At 34.6% G+C, this 14,446-nt stretch overlaps 1 protein-coding gene across 6 annotated transcripts in view; it reads left to right on the forward strand.

Annotated features, from left to right (window-relative positions):
• Window positions 1–13,742, forward strand: part of ABCF4 (general control non-repressible 4) — a 19,085-nt gene extending 5,343 nt beyond the window's left edge. Inside the window, exons 3-5 of one of the 6 annotated variants that reach the window (XR_014329424.1) lie at window positions 3,904–3,991; window positions 4,127–4,273; window positions 13,433–13,742. The gene's annotated coding sequence lies outside the window, so the exon portion shown is untranslated. Of the gene's footprint in view, window positions 1–3,903; window positions 3,992–4,126; window positions 4,602–7,274; window positions 7,503–13,432 lie in introns of those variants that run through there. The other 5 variants (XR_014329423.1, XR_003627787.2, XR_014329426.1 and 2 more) reach the window with 5 other exon arrangements.
• The last annotated feature ends 704 nt before the right edge of the window (window positions 13,743–14,446 follow it).

Genomic DNA, 14,446 nt, shown 5'->3' on the forward strand with positions numbered 1-14,446 from the left:
GAAGGATGAAAAAAGCACTGGTCATGATTGTTTAATCTTTTATTCTATGGTTTTATCGTGGATAAGATTCAGTGCAAAATGTCTATAACCTGTCTTGTTTTTCTATTGTGTCAATATAAAAACTTTTATCAGAACTCAAATCTAATCATTGTCTGCTGATATATATGACAAACATTCTTGAAGATGGCATATATATGTGTCCTCAAATGGTCTTGCAATCTCAGACTCATCTGCAGATAATGCAGGTGCAAGTCAACAGCTGCTTCTGTATTAGCAAGAGCTTTAAGTTGTGGGGTTTTGCAACCTACCACCAGGAGTTGCTAGTGTACAGACCCATGATTCCTCCCATATCTGAACATATAATTTGTTCAGGTTGGAACTCTCTATTAAGCAGGTTTAGAAATGTTGCCATTTTGGTCTCCTTGGTTGCTTTAAACCCTAGATCTTAGGCAGCATAGAGCTGAAGATTATCACGTAACAATTGTATGTGCTTTTTGTCAAGCTTTGGTTTGGAGATTTGACATGTGAAGTTAGTTCGCCTTTGCCCTTGCTGGTTTTTGCTTTTACTGAATTGACAAATGAATCACCCATTGGGGGTCTCTCTTGGTTGTGAACCACTCTTTGTTAACAACTCTATCCATTTTCTCTTTTCTTTAGTAACCTGTCCCGACTCCCAAGTTGCTTATTTTTTAAGATTAATCATTGGTGGTTTGTATATTTGTGGTTTACAATGAAAAGGGCCTCACTAAGCTGTTTCTTTCTCATGTTTTGAATTTTCTGAAGATCTAAATGTGTTTTGTACATATTGAACAAAGCTCCTTACGCTATCTTAATTATGCTGAGGTTGTTTAATAATGTACATATGTTATGTATGCATCTTTGCATTTAGGACTTGAGTTCTGTTGAGAAAATTTATTTGACCACAATTTGACTGCATCCAAAAGAATAATTTGAATGGGTCTTTTGAGTTTATAGGCGATGTTACGTGGAATCGGTTACAAACATCCAATATGGGTGTATGTTATGTTCAACCGTTAGACCTCCTTAAACCTTAAATCATATGATATAGGGCATGGATAGGTGGACACATTTTGAACATTTAACTATATTCTACAGTGTATAATATTTCAATGTTATTATTTAGGAATGTACTTGAAATTAAATATTGAAATTAAATAGGATTTAAGGAAATAAGAGGGTTTCTATGTCCCATCCATATGAGAGCCTGCATTATTTTCCCACTTATCAAATGTGAGTTTTTTCTTCTTCAAACATCTTATAAAAGGAAATAAAGAATCTAAAATGTTTAATGTGGGTATGGGTGTTGAACGCATGTCCCGTATCCTTGTCATATCTGTTGGACACGCACACTGGGGGAATAGAAGAATCCATGTAACACTGTTTATAGGTTGCTGTTGTATATGGTGGTATGAACTACATACAAGAATAACTCTGCATGTAGAATTTAAATTGTGCTATTTTGATAATTGTTCAAGTCAGCTGATATGATATCTCGATTTTACAAATCTAGAATGTTGAAGATGAGAATCTTAGTATTATTTGGTTGTCTCAATTTGTTGTTACATTTTTATTTATTGTTGTTAAAACTTCTGTCTCTCTCGATAATGGCCATCAAAGATTATCTCTATTACGGAATACGTTCTTGTGATATGTGTGTGTATAGTTGCTGCATTTGTTTCTCCTCTAGTAACTAGTTGACAGTATTTCCAGCATCTTATTCTAGGATTGTTTTACTAGTTGCTTCAACCAGAATTCTTTGCTATCAAGTATATCTGGGCAAAGCATTGGTAAATTAGACTGCTCTCCATTTAGTTAAGACTACTTATCTACAAAAAGGAATTGTCATTTTTGAACTTTTGAAACTCAAAAGCCTAATCAGTGGATGTAACCCAATACAAGCTGCTTCTTACTGAACTTTTGTTTCATGGGATTGAGGTGTGGGATCGGATTTCATGTCCAATAAATTTATTAATCCATCGTTTGGTTAGTTTAGTGAAGGCTGAACTAATAGTCAAATACGCATCATTTAACCAAATAGTCCAAGGGCTATTTATTTAGGACTAACAGTCCATTGTATTGCAGTTCGCCCTTATCCAGTCCATTCAAACAAACACCAAGTGTTGTATCATCCTAGGGACCTATACTGAATCTCATACCATATTTAGAATCAAGTCTTCACAATGATCATGTCTATTTTTGCTTGAATTTTGCAAGCTCCTTGGATCTATATTCCAAACTCTTGTGCTTTATTTACAGTGTAGGCCTCCCATTACAGATCTCAAATTACTATCAAAGTTTAAAGTTGTTTATAATAATTTTGGGCACCAATGCAGTCTCTTTGTGTGTTCAATTGTTATGTAAGGATTTTATCACGTTGTACATCCTCAAAATTCCCATTAATTTCAGTTGATTTGAAGCACACCAGTTTCTCTTTGCAAATTTTGAATTCTCTCCGCTGTAAATCTTTCATCTCATTGGATCTGAGCACCTGAGGTTGGGGTTCTAGCCTGCCTTTCCACACACAATCTGTTGTGTCACAAGTATGGTTCTCCTGTCCATCTATTTGGAAAATTATTCTAATAGAGGGGTTTTTTTTTTCCCCCATTTTGTGTAGTTGGGTTTCAGGATAGGTACGCCAAATCTAGGTCGTTTTATCAACTTTGTTGATTCAATTCATTTGTATGAACATATGGGCCTTTTAGTCTTTTGAGTGTGTAGGCGTCTTTTATTGTTGTATAGGTAAATCATGGATTAACCATTTTTTTCATGGGTAGCTTCCCTTTTTTTATGCTTTCGTAGTTTTAATACATATTGCTTTACATATCCCCAAAAAAAAGATTCCTTTCTAGGTGCAAACTATTACTGATATCGAGTTATCTTCTCGAGTAGAACAGCAGCTTATTGAGCTTCTTTAGATGAAGTAACCTCTATGGTTGGAAATCATCTCTGGATGGGGGTGTGAGCATTCAGGCTTCAGTGAAAGATCACATATAAGTTTTCAAAGGATAGGTGGAAAGGTTGTTCTTCGAGGGTTACTTCTTAAGACACAATGAAACTATTTAACCGCACATGATAACTGCATTTAAGGAATGTAAACAGTTTATGCACAAGAGATATATACTTTTAGTGGTCCTTTTTTTTTTTTTTTTTGTTGTTGTTGTCGTTGCAAGGGTGTGAATAATCAGCCAAACCTTAAAGTGATTGAAAGATCGCACATACGAACTTACAAAGTATATATGATGCGACAGCAGGCTTTTCAGCAAAGTAGGTTTGAATGGTAGGAAAACATGAAATTTGTTAAGAGAGTTTAGGTTTGGGCGGTCATTCTAAATATGGTCTTCCACGGTCCATGTAATGACAACTCTATTGAAATCCCATATAATGACGACCCAATTGAATTCCATACAAGATTCTCTTATTTTGTGTTCCAATATTCAGTCATTTCTTTGTGCTGTTCTTTCTACTTCATAAATTGTTTCCTTCAGTTGTAGCCATTTCCTGATGCTATGCTTAGTATGTTTTCTGTTTGATGTTAGTGTGATATGTTCTCTCAACCGGGTCTATTGTGAAGCTGTGTTGTGCAAAGGGGAATAAATTAAAAAAAAAACTTTTCCGACATCAAATGTTACGCTTTTTCTTCTCGTATTATAACCCAATCCTTATATGTCGTATACCCTTCACACTCAATTCCCTCATTGTGTCACTGTTGCAACTCAATATCCGAGTTTGAAATGTGGCATTTGTATTTCCTTTATTGTGGGAATCTTGCAGCTAGGCGCTAAAGGAGTGAAAATTGGTCATTATAGTGCTTTTGTAATGTATTTGGACTCCAACATGTTGGTGTTGTATTGATTTATTTATTTATTTTTTATTTTATTGTAGTTTATACGAAATGCTATCATGTTTGTGGACTCTACATAGCTTCTGCTTCAGACAAACATAGCTAGTATGTTTATGGTGCCTAAACTAGGTAAAGAATGTGTTACATATTATCATGGAAAACTACCATATTTTATGTTTAGCGGCTTCGTTTTCACAATTAATATTTCTTATTTTAACTTGCTGTCAGTGATTTAATGCAAATAAAACTTTTTGCTTGTGCTAGTTGTATCCAGAGGAATAAGCTTGAGAACTGAACAGTGATTAATCATGCTTGAAGGAGAAACGTTGCAGAAATGGATGAAGCCATCAAGAGGAGATCTATATGGTAGAACTTGAACTACCACATACTCTCTGATAAGCCGATTAAGAGGTGATGTTGACCAGCTTGATTAATATATATATATATATATATTGGCTATTCCATACAGCTGATTTCCAATTCAAGTGTTTTTCATGAAGAATTTTGACATGAGCTTCTTCTTCTCATTTGTTTGTTTTTTTGGGGGTGATAATGAGAGTTCATGTATTAATAGAATAAAATGATGACATATGCCCTGCAACAAAGCCATACAAGCTTCCAAGACAATTCCCAACTATTTTCTGTAACTTTTCTTTTTTCTTTTTCTTTTTTTTTCTTCATTTTTTGTTGATGTGATAAATTATATTCAATCAATACTTGAGGATTATTATTATGATTATTATTTCGATTTCTGTAAAGTTGCCTCAAGTAATGTTGATTCCGTGGACTTTGTTTTTGGTTGGACAATGGGTTGTGAGATCATAGCATGAGATGTATTTTTATGCTATTTTACCACATTGAAAGTGCATTTTATGCAGATTTACCCTATAAGTGTAGGAATGGCAACGGGCCGGGGCCGGGCCGGGGATCCCACTCTCCGTCCCCGATCCCCGATGGCCAAAACTTCCCCGTCCCCGGCCCCAGCCCCGATCCTTGATGGGGAACCTATCACGATCCTCGTTCCCGCCCCCAACAGGAATCGGGTTTCCCCGACCCCGAAAATTCCCCAATCCAAATCTGTTTCAACATTCGACACCATCAACAACTCCTCTCAATATCATCAGCAACATCCTCAAAAAATCATACACAGAGAGAGAGAGACACACACATACATACATACTTACATGTATACATTCACACAGAGAGAGACACACATACATTATACATACACACAGAGACACACACATACATGTATATACACAGAGAGAGAGGACGACGGAGGAGATTGGCGGATCGGCGGCGACGACGAAGGAGATCAACACAGATCTGAGATCTGTGTGTGACTGCGACGACAGTGACTCAACGGACAGGAAGAAAGAGGGCAGTAATGGAGGTGGAGCAAACGGCGGAGTCGATTGAGGTGAAGCGGCAGTGCGAGGTGGACAGCGACTCCGGCGTCGCGGACAGTGACGGCTGAGCTGAGGAGGCGGAGATGAGAGGTGCGAGAGTGAGAGAGGAGAGGAGAGGTGCGAGAGTGAGAGAGAGACAGAACAGAACATGAGGGTTATATTTAGGAATGGCAACGGGCCGGGGCGGGACCGGGGATCACACTCCTTGTCCCGGGCCCCATTCCCCGACGGGGCACCTATCACTGCCCCTGCCCTCGCCCCTTAACGGGGATCGGGTTTCCCCGACCCTGAAAATTCCCCGGCCAAAAAAAAAAAATCAGCTCCAGATCTGATATTCAACAACATCGAAAGATTGTCTTTCAGTCTCGCCTAATTTCCTGAAGCTCAATGGCAACTTCGTATTACCAGTTGTGGTCTTCGTAGCTTCCATGCCATGATAGCATTCATCTAGAATGTTGTGTATGTTAAGGTCTTGGATGTTCTGCATTTAGACATAATAAAAAAGCAAATGAAAATAATAAAAATAAAAAAGCAGATGAGGCGACTATGCACTAGTGGAGTCCAAGTTCATTTTCATCTATCAATTTCTCGGTTATCTCCTCTCTACGTTTTCCTAACATAACATATGTGCGATGTTAGGATATCCAAATACATATTAATCTAATATGTATCCTCATCGTCCTCCTCCATATCCAAATTTGGGTTGAGATTGAGATTGGTTTTGTTGAAGAAAATGGGTTTAGTATCTGTAGACATTCAGTCTGCAGATGAGGTTGCTGCTCAAGATAGCAGCTTGGAGAACACTGAGATAGAGCGCAACAAAGTCGGAATCATGCAAGCCCTTGTTCAAAGAGAGAGAGCATGAGCAGAGGCAGCTTTGTGTTTGTGAATGTTCAACCAAACCCTACACACACATATGTATATATTATATATATAAACAGGGGCAAAATAATAATTTTATGTCGAGGGCAAACGGGGCGGGGATCGGGTCGGGTCCGAGGCTGAAACATGTATCCCCGTCCGCAGCCCGAATATCATTGGGGATTCAATTTTTAATACTATTCCCGACCCGTCAGGGGTATTTTTCGAGGAATAATCGCTCAATTCGGGATCGGGGAATCGGATCCCCTTTGGGTCGGGTTCCGATTGCCATCTCTAGTTATATTAAGGGGTATATATAGTAAGTTTAATTTGGGAGGCTAACCGGGTTAGGGCCGAGGCCGGGGGTGAAAAACATATCACCATCCTCGGCCCGAAAATCATCGGGGATTTGTTTTTGAGTACTATCCCCAGCTCGTTGGGGATATTTTTCAGGAAAAAATCGCTCTAATCAGGGTTGAGGGGTCGGGTCTCTGTCGGACCGGTTTCAAATTGCCATCCCTACATAAGTGTTTACTAAAGACTGTGTTGAAACTGTTTAGTTCAGGTACTTTTAACAATGATTTATTTTCTATGTAATTTTTTTTTCATCTATGTATCAAAAACCATTCTTCAGTCATCATTTAATTTTGGATAAATTACATTGTGAATCCTTTGCGTGGTTTTGATTGATTTTTTAGAAATTGAGTTGTTTTTATTTTTAGTGAATTTTTTTAATATTTTAAATAATTTATTATTATTATTATTATATATATATATATATATATATTTAAAAAATAAAATATTTATGAAAAAATATTTAAAAATTTTAATAAATACACAAGATTATGAAAATGTGTTGAATTTTTGTATTTTTTTTTTGTATTTGATGATTTTTTTTTTTCAAAAATTTCATAGTTATTATACTTTATAAGTATATTTAAGTTAGGTACATTTAAAAAATAAGAAAAAAAAATTGGTTTTGTGAAATGTGGGCCAAACCAAGCAGGACAGTAACTTCATAAGTTCAATATAATTATAATTTCAATCCCGCTACGTAGCTTGAAATGTTTGTGGCTCGACTGGCCCGAAAATCAAAATGACGTTTTGATTTTATTTTATTTTTTTCTTTCTCATTTGTTTAGAGATCTAAAGATTGAAGAAGAAGAGGAAGAAGAGGAGAGAAGAAGAAGCTCGTCGTTGGTGAACACAAAGACACATCATCATCATCAACATCTTCATCAACATCATCTTCACCAACACATCATCATCAGTTAACAATTTTTTTTTTGTTTCCTCCCCTTCACTCTTAGATCTGGATCTACTAGAAAAAAAATATAAAATATAAAAAATCAACAAAATCTTCATCAATACATCATCATCTTCAGAGCCCAAAAAAAAATAAAAAAATAGAGAAAATAGAGTTTGAAAGTGGCGCCATCACCGTCGCTCACCGTTGCAAACCTACATCACCGTTGCCCCGCTATCTCCGTCGCCTCTCTCTCTGTTTCTCTCTCTCTCTCTCTCTCTCTCTCTCTCTCTCTCTCTCTCTTGCTCTCTTCCTCTGTTTCAGATATAAATGAGAAAAAAAAATTGCCAAAACGACGTCGTTTTGGCATTCGGGGTATTCGAGCCGTTGCAATTTCGAGCTCTCACGCATTTCTCTTATAATTTATATTAAACTCCTTTAATATTTTCAATTCATATAAAATTTGGGTCTAGTTTGGAAACAGATTGTTTTAGTCAAAGAGTCAAAAAAATTAGCACCTTATTTGGTTTGAGTTTTTTTTTTTTTTTAAAAAAAAAATCACAAAAATGAAAAAATATTAATAAAAATCATTATTTCCATTTGATTCTATCTTTTTTGGAGTTAAAAATTATTTTCTAAATCAATATATATATATTTGTTAATAATCACATCACTCAATCATACTATACTCACAATTATAATCAACCTAATTCATAGAATAAATCTGGCCCATTCTATTTTTGTGCATTAGTGTGATGATATGAATTAACAAAAATTGAATCTGTAAAATTATACAAAAATCTTTATTACATACAAGATACTTTTGTTATTTAAGAGCAAAATAATCTTTTAACAAGTTTTAATAGTTGTGGTGTTATTTTTTGACGCGAGCTTGTAAGTTCAATTCTTATAGAATGGTTAGTATAATATAATATATGTATATATATAATTACTCCCTTAATTATTGAAAAATAAATAAATATATATATATATATATATATATATCAAAAAAAAAAAAGAAAAGATAATGAGTGTGATGGCAAACAAGTACCACCACTTTAAATTGTATATTTTAGAATTTTTAAATACTAACAAAAATAAAAGTGGCATATATCCATTGGTTTGCTAAATATTTAAATTGTAAATTTGTACACACAGCACAAATCAATTGAGTCAGATATTTACTCCGTTTGTTTTTACGTGCAATATTTTTATCAAAAATATTTTACTCATTTTCTATTATTTGATTGAATAGAAAGTATGTAAAACATTTTTAAAAAAAATATTTTTGTATAATTTTTTTTAAAATGACTTACTTTTAAAAATTTCATAAGTTAATTTTTACAAAATTGGCTCTCACTCATTACTTTTCTAACACATTTAATGTTTTCAAATAAATATCTTAACTTACTAAAAAGTCATAAATAACATTTTATTAAATCAAAAATTTTCTTATAAGTAATAAAATATTTTTATTTTAAGTGTCAACAAAAATTAAAAAAATAAAAATAAAAGTATTTTTTTCTATATAAAATCAATTTAAAAAAATATAAGTTTTTATATAAAATAGTATACATCAAAATTAACGAGACTAAAGAACCAGTAACTGAAAAAGGAAGCTCATCAAGTGAACTCAACTACCAAAAGAAATTGAAATGGCTGTGGCTTGCCTCTGGTCCACCATCTGGATTGGGGGTCTAGTTTGGTTTATTGGGCTCATTTTTTAAATTTTTTTTTATAATTTGAACAGTTCACATTTTAGGATTTGTTGAGTACATTATCCCTGTAAAAAAAATGACGTCGATCGGATAATAAATACTATGTATTTGAATCACTTTTTTATGAACTGTTAATTTTTTAAGCGTTCATTTTTTTTTTAGACAAAAGTGATCCAAATACATAGTATCTGTTATCCGATAGATGTATTTTTTTTACAGAAATAACAAACTCAACAAACTCAAATATAAACGGTTCTGATTGTTGAAAAGGGGTCCAAAAGTGAGCCAATGGGTTGGACTGTTCCAGATCTAGATTGGAGACAATCCGGACCTCTGTATCTATATTTTACATTTGTGAAGAAAAAATAAAAAGATAAATTACATTAAAAAGATAAATTACATTTTACCCTTTCTATATTTAACTATTTTCTCATTTGGCTTTTAAAATTTATATATATTTTTTCACTTTAACCTTTCATATTTCAAGTTTTTCTCTATTTACTCTAAAACTAATTTATGTTAAAAATTATATAGAAAATAACACATTGACAATCACGTAATATAAAAATATTTATTATATATAATTCACTTATCTGGAAACTTAAACTCCAATATAACATATTTTTTATGTTATATAACAGTTATTATAATATTTTTTGTCTAATTTTGAATAAAAATTAGTTTTAGGAGTAAATTGAGAAAAACTTGAAACATAAAGTGCCAAAATGAAAAAATGGCAAAACATGAAGGAGGCAAAGTATAATTTACCCTCCAAAAAATTACTTTTCTCTCTTTTTTCTTCTATAAATTTAGGATTGAAACATATCTTTAAATTCTTTTTAAAGATGAGATATTGTCCTTCGCATGTGCATATGTATGTGTAGTGACGGAGTCAGAAATTCAATAGAGGGACACACATTAATCACAATATTGAATTTTTGTTTCCCCATAACAAGTAATAGCAAGATATTATTAAACTTATACATTTTTATTTTTATTTTTTGTCAATCAGTGAAATAAATATTAAAATTATATTGAGATTTACATCAACGTGACTTATAAATTCACAATTAATAACTAAATTCTATTAACCTAACAATAGGGACAAACAAACAACTAAATCTACGATCAATAAGTTCAATCCTATTAACTCAACAAAAGAGTCTTACAATAAGAAGAAATAAGCAACTAAACAAACCCCATAATGGAAAAAGAATTATCAATTGATTTAATTATAAGGATAAATAATACATAATTTATATATATATATATATATATATATATAAGTAATAGTATAAATATCAAAAGTTTAAAGGAGCATGTCACCCCCTTAGGCTTAAGGTGGCTCTGTGCCATTGTATGTGCATGTGTATAGCGATACTGGTTTTGACCCGACCTTCATTGTATTCCCGACTCGGGTTTCGCGGTTTAATATTGTATCTATGACCCATTTTTCTCCTCTAACTCTTTGAATTTGAGCTTTGGAATGTGTTGGACGTGTTTGGAACAAGTTGGTTATCAGTTGGTCTAAGTTGTTGTTGCTCAGATTTTGACTTCTTCGCTCGAGCGAGGTTTCTTATGCTCGAGCGAGTTTTGAGAGTTCTCAGGTTTCTTTCCCAGACGTAGAATTTCTGAGAAAATGAAGTTCTTCGCTCAAGCGAGGCCATTTGCTGTGTCTGGTCGCTTGAGCGACAAATCCTTCGCTCGAACGAGGATCGCGATATCAACTTTTTAAACATAACGATTCTAGATCATTTTCACACATCACTTTTTTTATTCATTATCTCTTCTCTCTCTCTCTCTCTCTCTCTCTCTTTGAAACCCTAAATTCCTACCATCAAACACCTCTCGTATCCTTGAAATCCACCCGAAATCGTTTGCTAGGGGCGAAGAACACTTGAAGAGGGTCATTATCAACCAATTGGATTATGAGTTTGCGATAGATCCATGAAAGAGCTTGGATATTTGGCTTGATAGTTGAGGTAAGGATATTTGTACCCTTGTGTCTCTTGTTATTGAAGAGATTTTATGGTATTTTGTGTGATTTGTAAACTAATTGAAGATTTGGTGTGATTAATCCTTAAATTCTCACTTTTACTCACTTGCTTAACAAACTATTGAAATTCCTCACCCCTTTCTTTCTAGTATGGATATTAATGTGATTAAGAAACTAAATTGGTGGCAAGGGGTAGAAACCCCCAAATTAGGTGAAACCCTAATTTTTCCAAATTGGATAGAAAACACTTAAAAAATGGAAATTTCTCTTGATTCATGGAAATTGATGAATAACGGAAAGAGGAAATGTGAGTGTTGATGTAGTTAAAGAAATGGTGACTTGAATGTTATTGTTCTTTAAGTTTTATGTGATGTTTATCTATGATGATGTTTGACGTTTTATTGTGGGATTGAAATGTGATTGAATTGTTGAGAATGCATGAGTCCATGTGTGAGTTGGTGATGAGTAAGGGTGGTGTTGTGTTCATACCCGCGCGGAGAGTTAAAAAGGTGTCCATTGCCCTGTCTAGGCTTATCGCTGGACGAATATGGGAAAATATTTTTGGGTGTCCACATAGTCCCGCCGTATAGTAGCCGGCGAAAGTGGAAAAACGGATGATTTTCTTAGGGTGCCCACTTCCCGCCGTATAATAGCCGACGAATGTGGGGGTTGTCCTTAAAAGGCAAAGGTTGTTCTCAATTTGACTCACACGGAGAAAAGTGTGGTTTGATTTCCATAATTGTAGGTGCATAATTGTTGTACATGATGACGTGGGTTGCACTTGCCCACATTATATTATAGTGTTTCATTACGAATTGTTGACTACTTCCTGTGAAAGTAAATTTTATTATAATGTCTTATCACATGAATGCCATAATCTTGTTCAAAGGATTAGATACCTGGATAAATGTATTCCTACAGGGCAGAGACAAGCCCTTGCTCGATCAAACGTTGGGTACACCCTGTACCGAGGACTTAGTCCGGTTGAGTTGAAACAACTTTGGATTTCCAGTCCGGAGGGGATGTGCGCTCTATAAGGTTAGACGAGATTAGTCCTCCCAACATCAAGATGGACCAAACAAGAGCTCGGTCATGACTAAGGAGCTCGGTCGAGCCACGGTGTGGAATTGTCAAGGAAACCGGACAAGTAGCATGGTCATAAGGGGATGACACGGCGCTACGCCAAGCGTAGCTCAGTGGGGAGTACTACGCGGCGCCACGGGACTGCAGGAAGGAGATTCCGCTATCCGTATGCGTCAATACCATTTGGTGGTTTCATTAGGTGATGTTTAGCTGTATTAGCACTGACACGTAGAGAAACGTGAGAGAAGAGCAGGTCCATGCATCCCGAGGGGGATGGGCGCAAAAGCCCGCGCAGAAACTATATAAACGACACTACGTCTCCATACTCTGGCCTGGAACATCTTCTGATCAAAGCCCACCTACCACTTTGTCTCCTCTCTTTTCTCTCTCTCTCTCTCTCTCTCTCTCTCTCTAAGTGTGTTAACTTAACCGTCGAAGGGATTTTCCGGCAGCACCCCGCCGAGTATCTCGCCGTCTTTGTATTCTCAGGTTAATCAGAGTGAAGTGTAGCTTGGACATGAGGAGTACGGACAACGTTGGATATTTGGCTCCCGTACAAATACCAAATGGAGATGAGTTACATAACTCAATATAATTGTCTCGTTTCATAGTGGTTAGTACAATTTGAATGCATTCGTACTTCGATCATCATGATGATTTTCTCTCTCCCTCTCCCCGTTGGTGATAATGTCATTTTTTTCCTGGGAAAAGACACATAATTGGTAATAGAGGTGGATACTCTTTGCAAGAAGAGTCACGTGGCTTGACAGGTTAAACAAACTCATCTATCAACAGTGCTCTTGGGCAAAAAGAGAAATTTTATAACCTTTTACGCTGTGTTTGGTTGAGGGATTTGAGGAGGGATTTGGAAAGAGAAAGGAAAAAGTTAGGTGAAATGTGAATAAAATATACCTACATTTCACCTAGTTTCACACACCTTTTCCCTTTCCGTTTCTAAATCCCTTCCCAAATCCCTCAACCAAACACACCATTAGTGTCGACAAATTTGACAAGGAAATTTTATAACCATATATAGCTGTGCATTTGTGGCACAGTAACATCTTGTGTGTCTGTGCATGTAGACACACGAATATTAATACATTTTGTGCAGGCTGAGGCCACTATATCAGCAACATTTAACAGGCTTCACTTCTAATCAACATTTGAAGACAATGAAAGCTAATTATTAATCCAATCAACATCTTTTCTTATGACCTATATTCCATTTATATGTAAACTCCCTTCTTCCATTTGCAGGAATCATTGAAAGCTTAAATTGAGATGAGAACAAGTGCAAAAGTGAAAGAGCTTGAGGCTTTGTTATCTGGAGTCAATGATATTTACTCTTGTTGTATAGAAGTCACTTTCTTCAGTTTCCTGAATCTTACATGACCATTAGACATTATCCTTGCATTTTTGTACTTGTCCCTTTCAACATTGAGTCTGGTGAATGGAATGTAATTGCACCTCTATTTAGCGATATCCTGTCCTTCCTTACCATGAATATGTTAAATATTTTAACTATAAAGTGGAGAAGAATGAAATTTGAACTGTGCTCATTTTACTCCAACCTCAATATTAACCTTCTGGTACAAAATATAGGTCCAAGCTGGAGTTGGAGTTGGAGGTTCTAAGTGTTGGAAAATAATCAGCTTGTTTATTTCCTATTTTCAGGATTCATTTTTCAGAAAATTAAATTTTTTTGTTTTCTGTATTTTTTTGTTTTCACTAATTTTTTTTAATATTCTAAGCAATTTTTTTAATTTTTAGATATACCTAACATAAATACACTTAAAAAATATAATATTTGTGAAAAAAATCTTTAGAAAATTCACTAAATACCAAAAATACAAAAAAAAAAACGAGAATTCAGTACATTTTTCATATTCTTGTGTATTTATTGACTTTTCACAAATATTTTATTTTTTAGATACATTTAAGAAAGGTGCATTTAAAAAATAAAAAAAAATTGCTTAAAATTTTAAAAATATTCATTAAAAACAAAAAATATGAAAAACAAAAAACTCAATTTCTAAAAAATTGAATCCCGAAAATTGAAACCAAACACACTGAATGATTTTTTAACAGCTTTAATTTGAAATTAAAGTGGGACCCAACAACTGGTTGAGGTGAATCTGAGTGGGGTTGTATTATCTTAAGTGGCAAAATTACAATATAAAAATAATAAGCCGAAACAATTGAGTTATGAATGGGAATTATCTCATAAAGTGGACATCAATAAAAATTAGATTTAGTTTTGGTTTGAAGTGG

The sequence above is a fragment of the Camellia sinensis genome, chromosome 5 (genome assembly GCF_055761805.1).
Source record: "Camellia sinensis isolate YWXY chromosome 5, ASM5576180v1, whole genome shotgun sequence".
Taxonomy (NCBI): Eukaryota; Viridiplantae; Streptophyta; class Magnoliopsida; order Ericales; family Theaceae; genus Camellia; species Camellia sinensis.